This window comes from Xenopus laevis, chromosome 2S, assembly GCF_017654675.1.
Source record: "Xenopus laevis strain J_2021 chromosome 2S, Xenopus_laevis_v10.1, whole genome shotgun sequence".
NCBI lineage: Eukaryota > Metazoa > Chordata > Amphibia > Anura > Pipidae > Xenopus > Xenopus laevis.
In genome coordinates this window covers 33964967-33978668 of record NC_054374.1, presented here as the reverse complement: position 1 = coordinate 33978668, position 13702 = coordinate 33964967, and the positions used below count along the sequence as shown (strand labels likewise).

Below are 13702 nucleotides of genomic sequence, written 5' to 3'. Positions count from 1 at the left end.
CATATCTCTATGACAAGCGCTCAGCTGTCACACCAGGAATCCGTTTTTGCTTTCTGCTTATTTGGATCTACCGCTTAGTATTAGCGCATCCGCAATAGAGCGGGTCAGGGTGGTAGAATCACGTGATCATGACGTCACCAAGGTCCCTTTCCGAGGATAGGAACTAGACGCTACCATGTGATCTGACGTCTCCAGGCTACGTTGCAAGCGACGGCAGGAAGTCCGTCATTTAATTTGATTTAAAGGCAAGTGCTGCAAAGCTCAGGCAGCCTCGCAGTGGGTATTTTCTTTCTTTCGCTTCCCCAACTTTACTCCATTGTTTAATTCTTCACCTTCCTGGCCAGGCACTGGCTCAATCACGCAGCCCGACAGACATATGGAGCTGCTGCTTACACTAGAGGGAGGGGCGTCCCTGAACAGTACACCTCAAGTGCAAGTGAATGGAGTAAGTTTCTCTCTCAGAAAGGCGGGGTGTGTCTGTCTCTGTGTGTGTCTGTCTCTGTGATGCGTGTCTCTCTGTGAGTGCGTGTCTCTCTGTGAGTGCGTGTCTCTCTGTGAGTGCGTGTCTCTCTGTGAAGTGTGTGTCTCTGTGTCTGTCTGTCTCTGTCTGTCTGTCTGTCTCTCTGTCTCTGTGTGTGTCCCCATATAAACTTCTTGTGCCTGAGATGAATGGTGGGCAATGCTGCTGCACAGTCCCTGGGGCTGACACTGCTACAGCAGGAGAGGGAAAAGTTCCTGCAGTCTGTGCCTCAGCACCAGGTAGGCTCACTGCTAGTTGCATGGGACACCCAGGGGTTTCTTATATGTATTGTGCTTCTTTATAGAACTTTCAGGTTTGCCATATAACCCTGGGGGCAAACTCTTCACCTGCTGGTTCCCTTAAGCAGTGACAGGATACTGAGAGTTGTAGTTCGTGTGTAGCTGTGGTGCTAGAAGTGGGCTTGCTCAGCAGGTCTGTCCTGTGCATGGGGGATATAAACAACAACAAGGTTTTGTCAGTGGAGCACTGCTGCTTCTTCAAGTGACGGCCTTTGTACTCTTTGCAAGTCTCTTGCCTGCATGCCGGCACTTAGGGGGTCACCTCGAGCTGCCTGGGAGTCATTCCTGCAGGGTTTGGCCCATGGTGACAGGCTCTGATCCCTTGTCTGCTCATTACTTTCTCTTTTCGGGCAGATGGAATGTGAAAACAAAGGGTTGCAAAGGTGTATAAACACCCTTGGTGATCATAAGGTGCATGCATTGCATTTAAGGTTCATCCTCCCATTCAAGTGTTTGCTGCTCTGTTATTCCCTATTTCTGCAAGACTCCATGGCTGCCAGTCATTCAGTAGCCTAGTGCACCCAACAAAGAGGGAGATAAAGTCATAAAGGTCCATGTGCACTCTGCTGTGTTACCTTAGTCTAAGCTTTGGACGCCATTCTGGCTGCTTCCCATGCACAGGAAATTCCCTGACTCCAAGCAGCACATGGAAGGAAAGCCCATCCTGACTGGAGCCCTAGCACATGTTGGGAGATGCGGGGAGTAAGTGTCTGTAGCTGGAGAGACAGATGGTCAAGAATCAACAATGTTTTCCTGGACCTTCGTCTCCAGAGAGTAGCAGTGTACTCTTGGCTTGTCACCGTACTGCAGCCCATTTACCCTTTCATAGGTCTTTGCCACACAGTGCCAACTTATTTTTTTTTTTTCAGATATATTTTATCTGTGTGTTCTTGACTTTTTTTTTTTTGTGGAGCTGTCACATGATCACATGCTACGATCTGTGGCACTTAAAGGGTTAAACCCAATATATAGGCGTGGCTATCATTGCGTTCCATGTGGGCTGCTTTGATTTTTTTTTTTTGCTCAGGCTGCTTTTTACTTCCAGTCCGGCCATGCTGGTATACACTTGCTGTGTTTACTTCTAAACCCATCCGCAAATCTGTTCTCTATCAACCGCCACCTCAAGTGATCCATGGCATTTTGTAGACTGTAAGCTCTTTTGTGCAGGGCCCAACCCTTCTGTCATGTAACCACTGACCCTGGGTGTAGGCTTCAGTTAGATACCATTGTCTGTATGTGGGACTGTTTGTTTGTATTCCCTTACTCTGTAAATGCTGCACGAGGCCACAGCGCTGCGTAAATAATTGTCATACCTGTTAAAGGAGAAATAAACCCTTAATGAAAAAAAACCCTCCCCCCCCCTACCCCTACATAGACCCTCCTTCCCACCCCCCAGGCAAATGCCCCTAATGCTTATTTACCCCTCCGTGCAGATTCTGTCCAGCGGAGTTCACCGGCACCATCTTCAGCCGCTTCAGTAATCTCCAGAATGAGACTGGTGCAATTTCCATGAGTTTCGGCGCATGCGCAGTTGTCGCATAGCAGAGCATTGCTTCCAACTGCGCATGCGCCGCTTCGCCAGTCCTCAATCCGAAGAGAAGAAAATTACACCCGTGAACTCTGCTGGACAGAATCTGCAAGGAGGGGTAAGTAAAGAGTTAGGGGCATTTGCCCAGGTGGAGGGAACTAGGCTGGGGCTGAGGAGCTAGGGGGTCTATGTAGGGTAGGGTTTTTTTTATTAAGGGTTTGTTTCTTGTTTAAGGTAATAATGTTAACAAAGATATCTTGTTTTTGTAAATTATTTGGCAATATGATCGTAAGGTACTCCTTTTCTAGAGGCCAGACTATAACACTTCTAGTAAATTGGATTAGGTATGTCAGAGAAAGTATATCTGTTATTAAGCCTCCAGAATAAGATACTCTCTGTATTTTACTAAATCAGGTGTCTGTATATAGTTTTTGTTTTTTTATATATTTGTTATAATCAATATCTAATCTGTTTCATAGGTAATTCATGGCTGGGGAGGTGGAGGGGTACTCTTCCTCAATTCATGGCTCCAGTGTCTCTGCTGGCTTCAGGGCACTGTATGAAGAAGGCCTTTTGGTTGATGTCACCCTCGTCATAGAAGAGCATCAATTCCAAGCACACAAAGCTTTGCTGGCGACACAGAGTGACTATTTCCGTATTATGTTTACCGCTGACATGCGTGAGCGTGACCAGGACAAGATCTACCTGAAAGGATTAACTGCGACTGGTTTCAGCCACGTGCTTCAGTTTATGTATTATGGGAATATTGACCTCAGCATGGCCACAGTCCACGAGATCCTGCAGCTGCTATGTACGTGCAACTGACTGAAGTAGTGAATTCTGCTGCTCTTTCCTCATGGCTAAAATCTGTCTGGACAACTGTGCTGAGGTCATGAGGCTACTGGATGATTTCAGTGTCGACATAGAGGGTGTCAGGGAAAAGTTGGACTCCTTCTTGCTAGAGAACTTTGTAACCACTCATGTCCAGGCCTGACTTCCTCTCTTATTTGAGCTTTGAGAAGCTTAAGAGCTACTTGGATAATGACCGCCTAAGCAGGTTTCCTGAGATAGAGCTGTATGAAGCTGTTCAGGCTTGTTGCGGCATGATAGGAGACGCTGGAGGCACACTGATACCATTATTCAGAACATCAGGTTTTGTTTGATGACACCAGCTAATGTCTATGAGAAGGTTGGTGAGTTTGAAAACAATAGTCAGGATGCATCAGTTTATATAGGCCATTCCTGAAAAAATACGATACAGAAAGGCAAACCTTAACATCAAAAATGAAAGTGTTTTTAAAGGGGCTGTTCACCTTCCAAACACTTTTTTTTTTTTTTCAGTTGTTTTCAGATTGTTCCCCAAAAAATAAAGACTTTTTTCAATTACTTTCCATTATTTTATTTTTTACTGTTTTCCAAAATCTAAGTTTAAAGTTGAATGTTCCTGTCTCTGGTGTTTTAGTCTGGCAGCTCAGTAATTCATGCATAACATTTAGTTGATACATTTCTCAGCAGCATCTCTGAGTTTTAAACAACCATTGTATCAATTCTAACAGCTGCCTGTAATGAAACCCAGAGATTCTGTTGAGCAGGGACAAAGATAAGAAATGTTTCAACTAAATGTATCCATTTAGAACAGTTTACAGGGTCGACGACCACCCTCTCCAGAGCTGCTTTAGAAGGTGAAAAAAGACACTTTACACTTGGATATTAGAAAACGGTGAAAGGTAGAAAATAGTAACTGATTGGAAAAGTAGTATTTCTGGTGATCTATCAGCAAACCACTAGTTTTTTGAAGGTAAACAACCCCTTTATGTAATACAAATATAATGCAGTGTTGCCCTGCACTGGTAACTGTTGTGTTTTGCTTCAGAAACACTAATTTTGTTGATATAAATAAGCTGCTGTGTAGCAATGGAGGCAGCCATTCACACAGCAGATAGCAGATACGCTCTGTAGATCATAATGTGTTATCTGTTATCCAATATTTATCCCTGTGCCATTAAGCCTTTTTAAATTTTCGCCATTGCTACAACAGTTATATGAACTATAGTAGTGTTTCTGAAGCACAGTTTTACCAATGCAGGGCAACACTACATGATATTTGTACTACTTTAAAACACTTTAATTTTTTGATCTTTACTGTTTCTTTAAGGAACAGGGGCGGTTTTTATTGTAGTTAATGTGCAAGGGGTTTTTTATTTTTTTTATGGGTGCCAAAACATGACCACAACGAGTTATTTGATTTGCCTTCTCTGTGCACTGTACCCATGGGAGGGTGCTTACTCTCTAGTTTGTCCATGTGCAGTGGGTGCAGACTTAGACACATTAATAACTCTTCATTGTATGCAGTGTTTTGTATGCTTTCCCAGCTGTGTGTGTACGCTCTTAAGTTGGCAATCATTTATTTTCTTTATGCCAGCAGTACAAAGCTGCCTTCTGCCTGCCGGTGCTGTGGTGGCAGTCTGTGCAACTTTGCAGATTTTTAATGGGCAGGAGGTTCAGTGCTCAGTGTGACCCTGGATGTAAATGCTTTATCAGTGAGCAACAGGGGGTGCAGTTTTGTGATCTATCACACGGGTCACCATGAATGATCTACAGTATAATGCTTATTTTGCTTTCCTATATAATCTTGGAACTTGAAAAATCTGTCTAAACCATAAAACACCAAGGGCCTCTTGAAAATTCCCCCACATGCTCTGCTTAGTAGTTGTGATTTTGACTTCCATTTGTCTGTTTTGTTACATCACTGCTGCTATTTGCTCTAGGATTAAAGGAGTAGTTTCACCTTTTAAGGTAACTTTAAGTATGTTATAGAATGGCCAATTCTAGACAAAGTTTCATTATTTATTTTTTATAGTTTTTGAATTTATTTGCCTTTTCTTCTGACTCTTTGCGGCTTTCAAATGGGCGTTGCTGACCCCTTATAAAAAAGTAAAACGCTCTGTATCAGTGATGTGCGGGCTGCATTTCCCCGACTCCACCACCGCGCCCGACTTCCGGGTTCCTTTTATAGACCCGCCGATGATGTCACAAAAGGGGCGGGATGAGCAGGCACAGCGTCTATAAAAGAAGTCTGAAGCCGCATTTGACGGTGGTGGGTGGGGAGAAGAGCTCAACCAGCAACCCACCCACCACCCGCAGAGAAAAGTGCAAGGCCGGCCGAACCTTCGGGTATCGGGCCAGCACACACATCACTAACTCTGTAAGGCTACAAATGTATTGCTAAAGCTACTTTTTATTACTTATCTTTCTATTCAGGCCTCTCTTATTCATATTCCTGTCTCTTATTGAAATCAGTGCATGGTTGCTAGGGTAATTTGGACCTAACAACCAGATTACTTAAAATTGCAAATTGAAAAACTGCTAATAACTTAAAACCCTAAATATGCAAAAAAAAAATGAAAATTAATTGCAAATTGTCTCAGAATATCACTCTCTACATCATACTAAAAGTTAACTTAAAGGTGAACAACCCTTTAACAAATTTGACATTGGGATCCATCTCATACTCCAACTATTGTTTTAGCATCTGCCATACACTAAAATTATTACACATCCACTAAAAATTACACATCCACTGTTTTGCATATTTGTGCTTTAAATTAATAATTTATTCAAACATAGCTTTAGTTTAATTTTTATATATCCCAAGTCCGCTATGACTATATATTCTTAAACTCTACTGAACATAATCTGCCTTCCCGCCGGCTAGAATGTAAATCCCGGTTGGGATGGCACTCTGAGCTTTTTGTTTTCCTGAAGCCGCTTCACGAGGAAAACTTCGGGCGACTTCAGGAAAACGAATCGCTCCAAGTGCCAACCCGCTGGCAATTTAAACTCTAGCCGACGGGAAGGCAGCTTGGATTGCATCCCTTAGCTCATAAACTTGGATTGCATCCCTTAGCTCCAAAACTATTTGGAAAGAAGGGATAACGTTTGTCGCTGTTTCTAACAGGGAGTGATGTAAGTGCCATTGGGGGGGGGGGTGATTGATGAAAATGCCTGTTGACACTGCTGAGCTTTTTAGTGAGTTGTGGAATGGCCAGTGAGTTGAGACTGCAAACTCTGCTTCATTTGATCCTCTTGACTGTTTTTAGCTTTATGCACAGCAGCACAAGGCCTTGTCTGCCATTTGTTGGCTTCCTGAGGCTCTTTTTTAGCAGGTCAGTGGCTAAGGCATGGGTAGTAAAGATTTTTAAAGGTGTTGTTCACCTTTAAATTAACTTTTTAGTATGAATGTAGAGAGGGATATTCTGAGACCATAATACAATTGGCTTTTATTTGTGGTTTTTGCGTTATTTCGCTTTTTTATTCAGCAGCTCTCCATTTTCAGTGTCGGCAATCTGGTTGCTGGAGTCCAAATTACCCTAGCAAACCATGCATTGATTTGAATAGGAGAACTGGAATTTGATTAAGAGCAGCCTGATTAGAAGGTGAGTAATCAAAAGTAGCAATAACATTTGTTGCCTTCCAGAGCAATTTGTTTTTTACATGGGGTCCGTGACCGCCATTGAAAGCTGGAAAGAGACCGGAGAAAAATGCAAATTATTCAAAAACAATAAAAAATTAAAAAATAAAATAATGAAGTCCAATGAGAAGTTTGCTTGGAATTGACCATTTTGTAACATACTAAAAGTTAACTTAAAGGTAAACCACCCCATTTTGATTTCAGCGACATCAAAACTGTGGCACAAGAATGCTGGGTTTGATATGATCACTTTTCATCATAATAAAACATTCTAGGGTTAAGGAACACCAGTGTGGCAATCACCAGATGACTGTGGTGCCCATGTGATGTACAGAATGATGTAATTCAGGTATGGGTACTTTATCCAGGAACCCGTTATCCAGAAAGCTCTGGATTGCCGAATTCCCATCACCCGTAGACTCCATTTTATCCCAATAATCCAAATTTTTTGAAAATGATTTCCTTTTTCTCTGTAATAATAAAACATGACCTTGTACTTGATCCCAACTAAGATATAATTAATACTAATTGGAAGCAGAGCCAGCTTATTGGGTTTATTTAATGTTGACATGATTTCTTGTAGACGTAAGGTATGAAGGTCCAAATTACAGAAAGATCAGTTATCCAGAAACCCCCAGGTCCCGAGCATTCTGGATAACCGATCCCATACCTGTATATAACAGTGGATGTAAAGTTGCTCAGGTTACCTTTCTGTAAAGGGCTTTTCTTGCTTTTGTGCTGTGCTGAGTACACTACAATCTGTGTCTCCGTTAAAGGAATGTGACAAGTGCACCTGATACTGAAGGAGCACCACATTGCCATCTTTTTCCTTGTGGATACCTGTATGGCCCCTGACCAAGTGCATGTGTGCTCTAGACAGAAAAGCAGCTTTTTATTTAAAGTTTAGCTTTTCACCCTCAGTGGCCAGGAGGGATCGTGAGAGACAGAAGAAGGTGGCAATGTGGCTCTCCTTCCATCTTAGAACCGCGGCCCAGTGCAGTATTTATTGAACAGGAGCACCAGCCCAGGTTACCAGGTAAGTAATTATAATTACTAAATTGGTAAGACCCCCCCCTCCCCCATGATGATATTCTTTTGCTTTTCATTTAGTAGTTGGTGTGTTGCCATATTCTATTCTGGAACATCAGGATGTTGTAATTCTTTGGAAAATGATGCAAACATAGTTTCATGCAGTAAGTCTGATGTAGAAATGTCAGTAAATCAAAATAGTAAAGGAAGGAGAACTCCAGCAGACTCTCTGCAAAACTTTTATTCCAAGTATTCCACAAACAGGAATAAAAGTTTTGCAGAGAGTCTGCTGGAGTTCTCCTTCCTTTACTATTTTGATTTACTGATACAGTGGAGTTGTTGGCACAGAGCAACTTAATTGGAAGCAGAACATTCAATTCCTCATCAGCTGTACAGATCACCAATAACCCTTTAGGGCAGGACTACATGGACGATTCCGCCGCGATCCGATGTGCTGCGCAAAATCACAGGCGTCACGTCGGATGCAACGGAAATAAGGTAAGTAATTCAATTGTCGCATCGTGTCGCAGCATTGATGCGATGCAACACCACTGTCGGATGCAGACGATGCACTCTGCATCCGACTGTCGTGTTGCATCGACAATGCAACACGATTCGACACTGCCATTACTTACCTTGTCTCCATCGCGGCAAAATCGGCCGTGTAGTCCTGCCTTACTGATGTATAAATGTCTTGCCATTATGTGACTGATAATAACATCAGATTTTTAGTATAATATCAATACATGCCCAGGCAGTTTACCCAGTTTGGACCATTCTGTTCAATAATCTGGCCTTGGTCCAACACAGTACGGGTTTCATTTTTAGAGATTATCCACTGACCTCCTCAATTTGCAACCTAGTCAGTCCCAAGATTAATATTTTGTCTGCTAGTATCGCATCTTATGAATGTGAAGTGAAATGAGCAATGTGTCTTTCTCAGTTTTCCAGATCCACACGACGGGCTTTATTTGTATAAACGGAATAATATGTTTTTGTAACTGTAAGAAGTCGGGCCAAAGTAACCAGCATGTAGCGCTGTTGCAAAATTCCTTATGTTAAACATTTAATATGGTCTAAAATTGTCTATCTTGGAGAAAAAATATAATGTAAAATTGCAAAAAGTACTCAGGAGTGAGATTAAAGGTAATGTCCACTCAAATAAAATGTCCACTAATAAAAGCAAGAAATAATTCTAAGCTAATTTTGCAATATTCATTCATTACAAATTTTTCTCTAGTTATTTGTATATGTATTGCTATTGAAAGCAGGGTTTGTCCCTTTCTGTTCTCTGGTGGCTCAGACTGTTAAAACAATATAAGACAAGGTAGCTGATTAACAGACCTGTCTTTGCTGGGGGGACCAAGACTTTTGCAACATTGTTTAAAAAATAACAAACATGAGTTAAACAGAGGCTGCTGTCAATAGCAATTGTTTTTACAAATAACCTCAAAGCACTGACCATAATGCTTAGAATTATGTTTTCTTTTATTAGGGAAATTTTTATTTTGGGGTTGACTTGTCCTTTACATTTTTCCAGCATTTACATACCCTTTAATCGTGGCTATATCTGACAAGTTGGTCTGTTAGATATGCATGCTGTTACATTGCTGCTGGTTGTTTGCAGATGGGAGGAGATTATCATATATCTTGAGTTAGGGGCTAATTTAAGAATACTTGAGCCTTCAGGTTCCTTAACTCTTGTGTGTTTTCTTCATTTAAAAAAAACACACCAGATTTACAGGAAGCTGAGGTATACGGATGAAGAAACCATGTAAGGTTTTAGCACCCCAAGGCTTGTGTATTTAATACTGAAGGAATTCTCAAGAAGTTGGTTACATTGAGCTGTAATATTTTTCTAGATCATCATTCTGACACCTCATGCTCCCTATTCTAATAATGAAATGCAAAAAAGCCGTTAGCAGGTGGATAAATGAAAGGAGAGCAGAAATGTAGACTGCAAATATTGTGCCTGTCAGAATAATTTGTCTTGATTCTTATGTTTCAAAAGGAGTTGCTTTGAAGGTTGTGTCACTGCATCAGTATAAGAAATGATTGTTTGTTTTCCACACTTTGCATTTATCAAAGTTCTTTAACTTTAAAAAAATAAATAAAGGAATTATGATTTTTGCATTCACTTTGTGTTTTCATTATTCCATCAGCCATATCATGATTTCTTGGGTGGTTTCAGTAAGTGATCTCACTCAATCTTTAAGAACTAGTAAGACCAAAATTGAATTTTACATTTGATATGTCATACTGTTTATGTTTAAATGTATCATGTATTTCTTAGAAATTCTACGTTTATGTGAACATCCCTGGTCTTGCTAGTTCTTTACATTACAATCTGTTTATAACCACTTTCAAATTTTTCTTTTTTTTTTTTCCTTTGGTTTTACCAAGAGGGAGCCCATATAAAGGGCAATGTCTTCCCATTTTTAGCAGATTGTATAGATGGGTGATTAGCTTGTGGGTCATTAGCCCTGCCGCTACTATCCTGCTTATTGTATGTTTGTTATTATTTTTGTTCTAATCCCTACATTTTTGTTGTGTTGCCAACATATGATCCACCTGTTGTAATAACGTGAATTCTAACCCTATTCCACAGTGCCACACAATAGATACATACACTGAACACCTGTATTACATACAAGTATATTTACCAATACAAGAAATGGAGAGCCTTTTTTTTTTTTAAAGGTGAAATTTTTTATTGGTTTTAACACACAAACAAACAATTACAATACATTATCTGGTAAAATGACATTGGATTGGTGTTGGGTCAATGGTAACCTTATACAGACAGGAGAATACGGTCACTTATAGATGCAAAGGTTGGTATAGTGATGTACGAGGCTGGTGGTGTAAATCAGGTATATATACTTAAATAATTCTCCAAAGGCATGCTTATAAGTAAAACATATAGTTTATTACATCAAAGTATTAAACATTAGAAAAACCTCTTAGAGCACCTAACGCATTTCATGCTTACCTAGCACTTAGTCATAGGCAAAATGCTAGGTAAGCATGAAACGCGTGAGGCGCTCTAAGGGGTTTTTCTAATGTTTTTAATACTTTGTTGTAATAAACTATATGTTTTACTCATAAGCATGCCTTAGGAGAATTATTTAAGTATATATGGTTGTACCTCTGTTTGGTCACTAGAGGGCTCCGGCATGCTAATGATTGATGTTTATTGACCTCTACTTCTAGGTTGATCAATATAGTGTAAGTCAGGTAGCCTCATATTTAGAAGGATAGTTTAGGTATCCAGGGGGTCCTGGTCGCAACCAGTTCCCCCAAATCTTGCCAAATTTATCTCATAGGTTAATTTTATTACAGGAAGGGCATTGTCTATAAACCTTTTCCAGAAGGCTAGGGTAGAGGGGGGGGGTTCTCCTCATCTAGTGCATAACCAATGTTTTCTTAGCATAAAACATGAGCGTACATAACCGGATCCTGGCTGTGTTAGAGGGGCAATACCTCATCTATCACCCCTAACATGCAAGACTGTTGGGTCCACTATCTATGGCGTGCCCAATTAGTTTGCTAAGGTCTCCCATTACTTAAACCAGAAATCTAGAATGGGGGGGACAGGACCTGGCCATATGGAGAAAGTTGGCCCCAGGAGAATTGCACCATGGGCAGAGATCATCTTGTCTCCTACCAAATTTCTTCAGTTTGAAAGGAGTTATGTAATGTTTAGCGGAGGAATTTATACTGTAGGAGTCTATCTTTTATTGAGATTAGACTGGTGTAGGCAATTGTCTGTGGCTTCCTCCCATTGTTTGTGATCAAGTCCCAGGAACTGAATTATTTAAAATCCAGTTATGCATATTATGAATAAATATGAAGCTACAAGATCATTTGAAGGCATGTTGATGTTCTATATGGTATACCTATAGGCACAACAGCAGCCCACTACATAAAAAACTTTTTCGTTTTTATTCCCTCCTGTACCTTTTATACTTTACTTTTGATATCATTTTAATGGGTGGCACAGCCAAATACCTGCTCTTGTTTTCATTTGATGGATGGAATGAAGGTTAAGGCAAATCTGTCCCCCCCCCTCCAACATCAATGTTAAGATGTAGAAAAATATTACGTTACTGTGGGGTCTTTTTATTTTATTAGTCCAAACTGGTGGTCGTAGGCCTTGAAAATCTAGGCCTTTGTGAATCCGCTATTTATAAAGAGTATTGAAAGTAGCAATATACAATTATTGCTTGTGCTGCATCATGGGCAGTGGCGTAGTATTATTAAGTGAGCTCTATCACTGATATGGCAGTTATGCGTTGCATGGTTCATTTGCATTATGTTGCAGAGCAAATCTGTTCTAATACCGGCTGCGTGATTACAGTATCAAGATGTGGCCTATTATGTGTTCATGGTTTGAGGAAATGCTGGAATTTATTTATTTTTAAGATTAGCAGCACTACAGAGGTTTATATGCAAGTTAGCTTGGCAGTGCTAGATTGTTTCGAATAGGTTGACCTTATCAAAAATACAAAGTACATCGCACACATTTGTATCCTGCTGGACAAAATTCTAAGCACATCTGAAGGCCATTGAGTGGAACAAATGGTACAAGTGGCATTGTTCAAGTGGTACAAGCTGCATTGTTCAGCATTTTCCTAGGTCCCTTGCACATAAGACGTGTGTAAAGGTTTTTACTGTTTGCAGATTGATGGATCTGGATAACCTAAAAAGCTCTATGGCATGAATGCAGCGTGTTTTCAAAGTGTAGCTAGCACAACACCTATCCCACCTTAATGGTCATGTAGCATAAAACTTCAGTTTCGCTTTATATCCCCACTGGACTTGCATTCCCTGTGCAACCCTCCAGCCGTGCAGCTATTGCCATGCCTCTAGGCAAGCCAGGGCCTCTTTCTAGTAAGGAGGGGTTGTACGCATTAGTAGGGTAATGTGAGGGGTTGCAAAGGAGCTGCAGATTCTGTTCTTGGGATTGGCAACAGTGCTCATGTAATATAGTTTTGTGGTTTACTCTGGAGTTTGCTTGTCATTACAGCATATAAGTAAAGACACATCACTTTTCTGTCCTGTTAAGGGGCTGAGGATTTTCCTGCAACATTTAACAAAAAGATGAAATTGCGCCAATCTACCCTAGTCTGGTCATCATATTTATATAATGTTTCTGTTCTTTGTATTTTTGTCTTCATGGTTGCTTAGGGATGCACTGAATCCAGGATTCGGTTTGGGTTCGGCGTTTTTCTCGCAGGATCGGATTCAGCGTATTTAATCCTTTCATGCCTGTTCTGAAACTGGAAATCGCAAACAGGCAGGGAGGAGAAAACGTGTGACTTTTTGTCACAAAAACAAGGAATTAAAAAATGTGTTTCCCTTCATCCTTAATTTGGCCTATGCAATTTAGGATTTGGTTTGTATTGCGCAAAAACTCATTTTCGGCGAAGGATTTCGTGCTCATCCTGAAATGTGTAGTCGCAGATGACAATTTCTTTCTATTAAAGGGGTTGTTCACCTTTGAGTTAATTTTAGTATGATGTAGAGAGTGTATTCTGAAGATTGTGCAATTAGTTTTCATTTTTTTATTCATTTGTGGTTTTTATGCACGTTATTTAGCGTTTTTTTTTCTTGCAGCAGGCTGCTCAGTTTGGCAGTTTCAACTGTCTGCTTGCCAGGGTTCGAATACCCTAGTGATGCACTGATTTGAATAAAAAATGAAATATTAATAGGAGAGGCCTGACTAGAAAGATGAGTAATAGAAAAGTACAATTAACAATAAATTTGTAGCTTACCGAGCATTTTGTTTTTTTTAGATGGGGGTCCAATAACCCCCATCTAAATTCTGGAAAGAGTCGAGGCAGAAGGTGGAT

General features: G+C 40.6%; 1 pseudogene; it reads left to right on the top strand.

Annotated features, from left to right (window-relative positions):
- The first annotated feature begins 412 nt into the window (after positions 1-412).
- The window catches only part of LOC121400468, a 47655-nt pseudogene continuing 34365 nt past the window's right edge, over positions 413-13702 (top strand).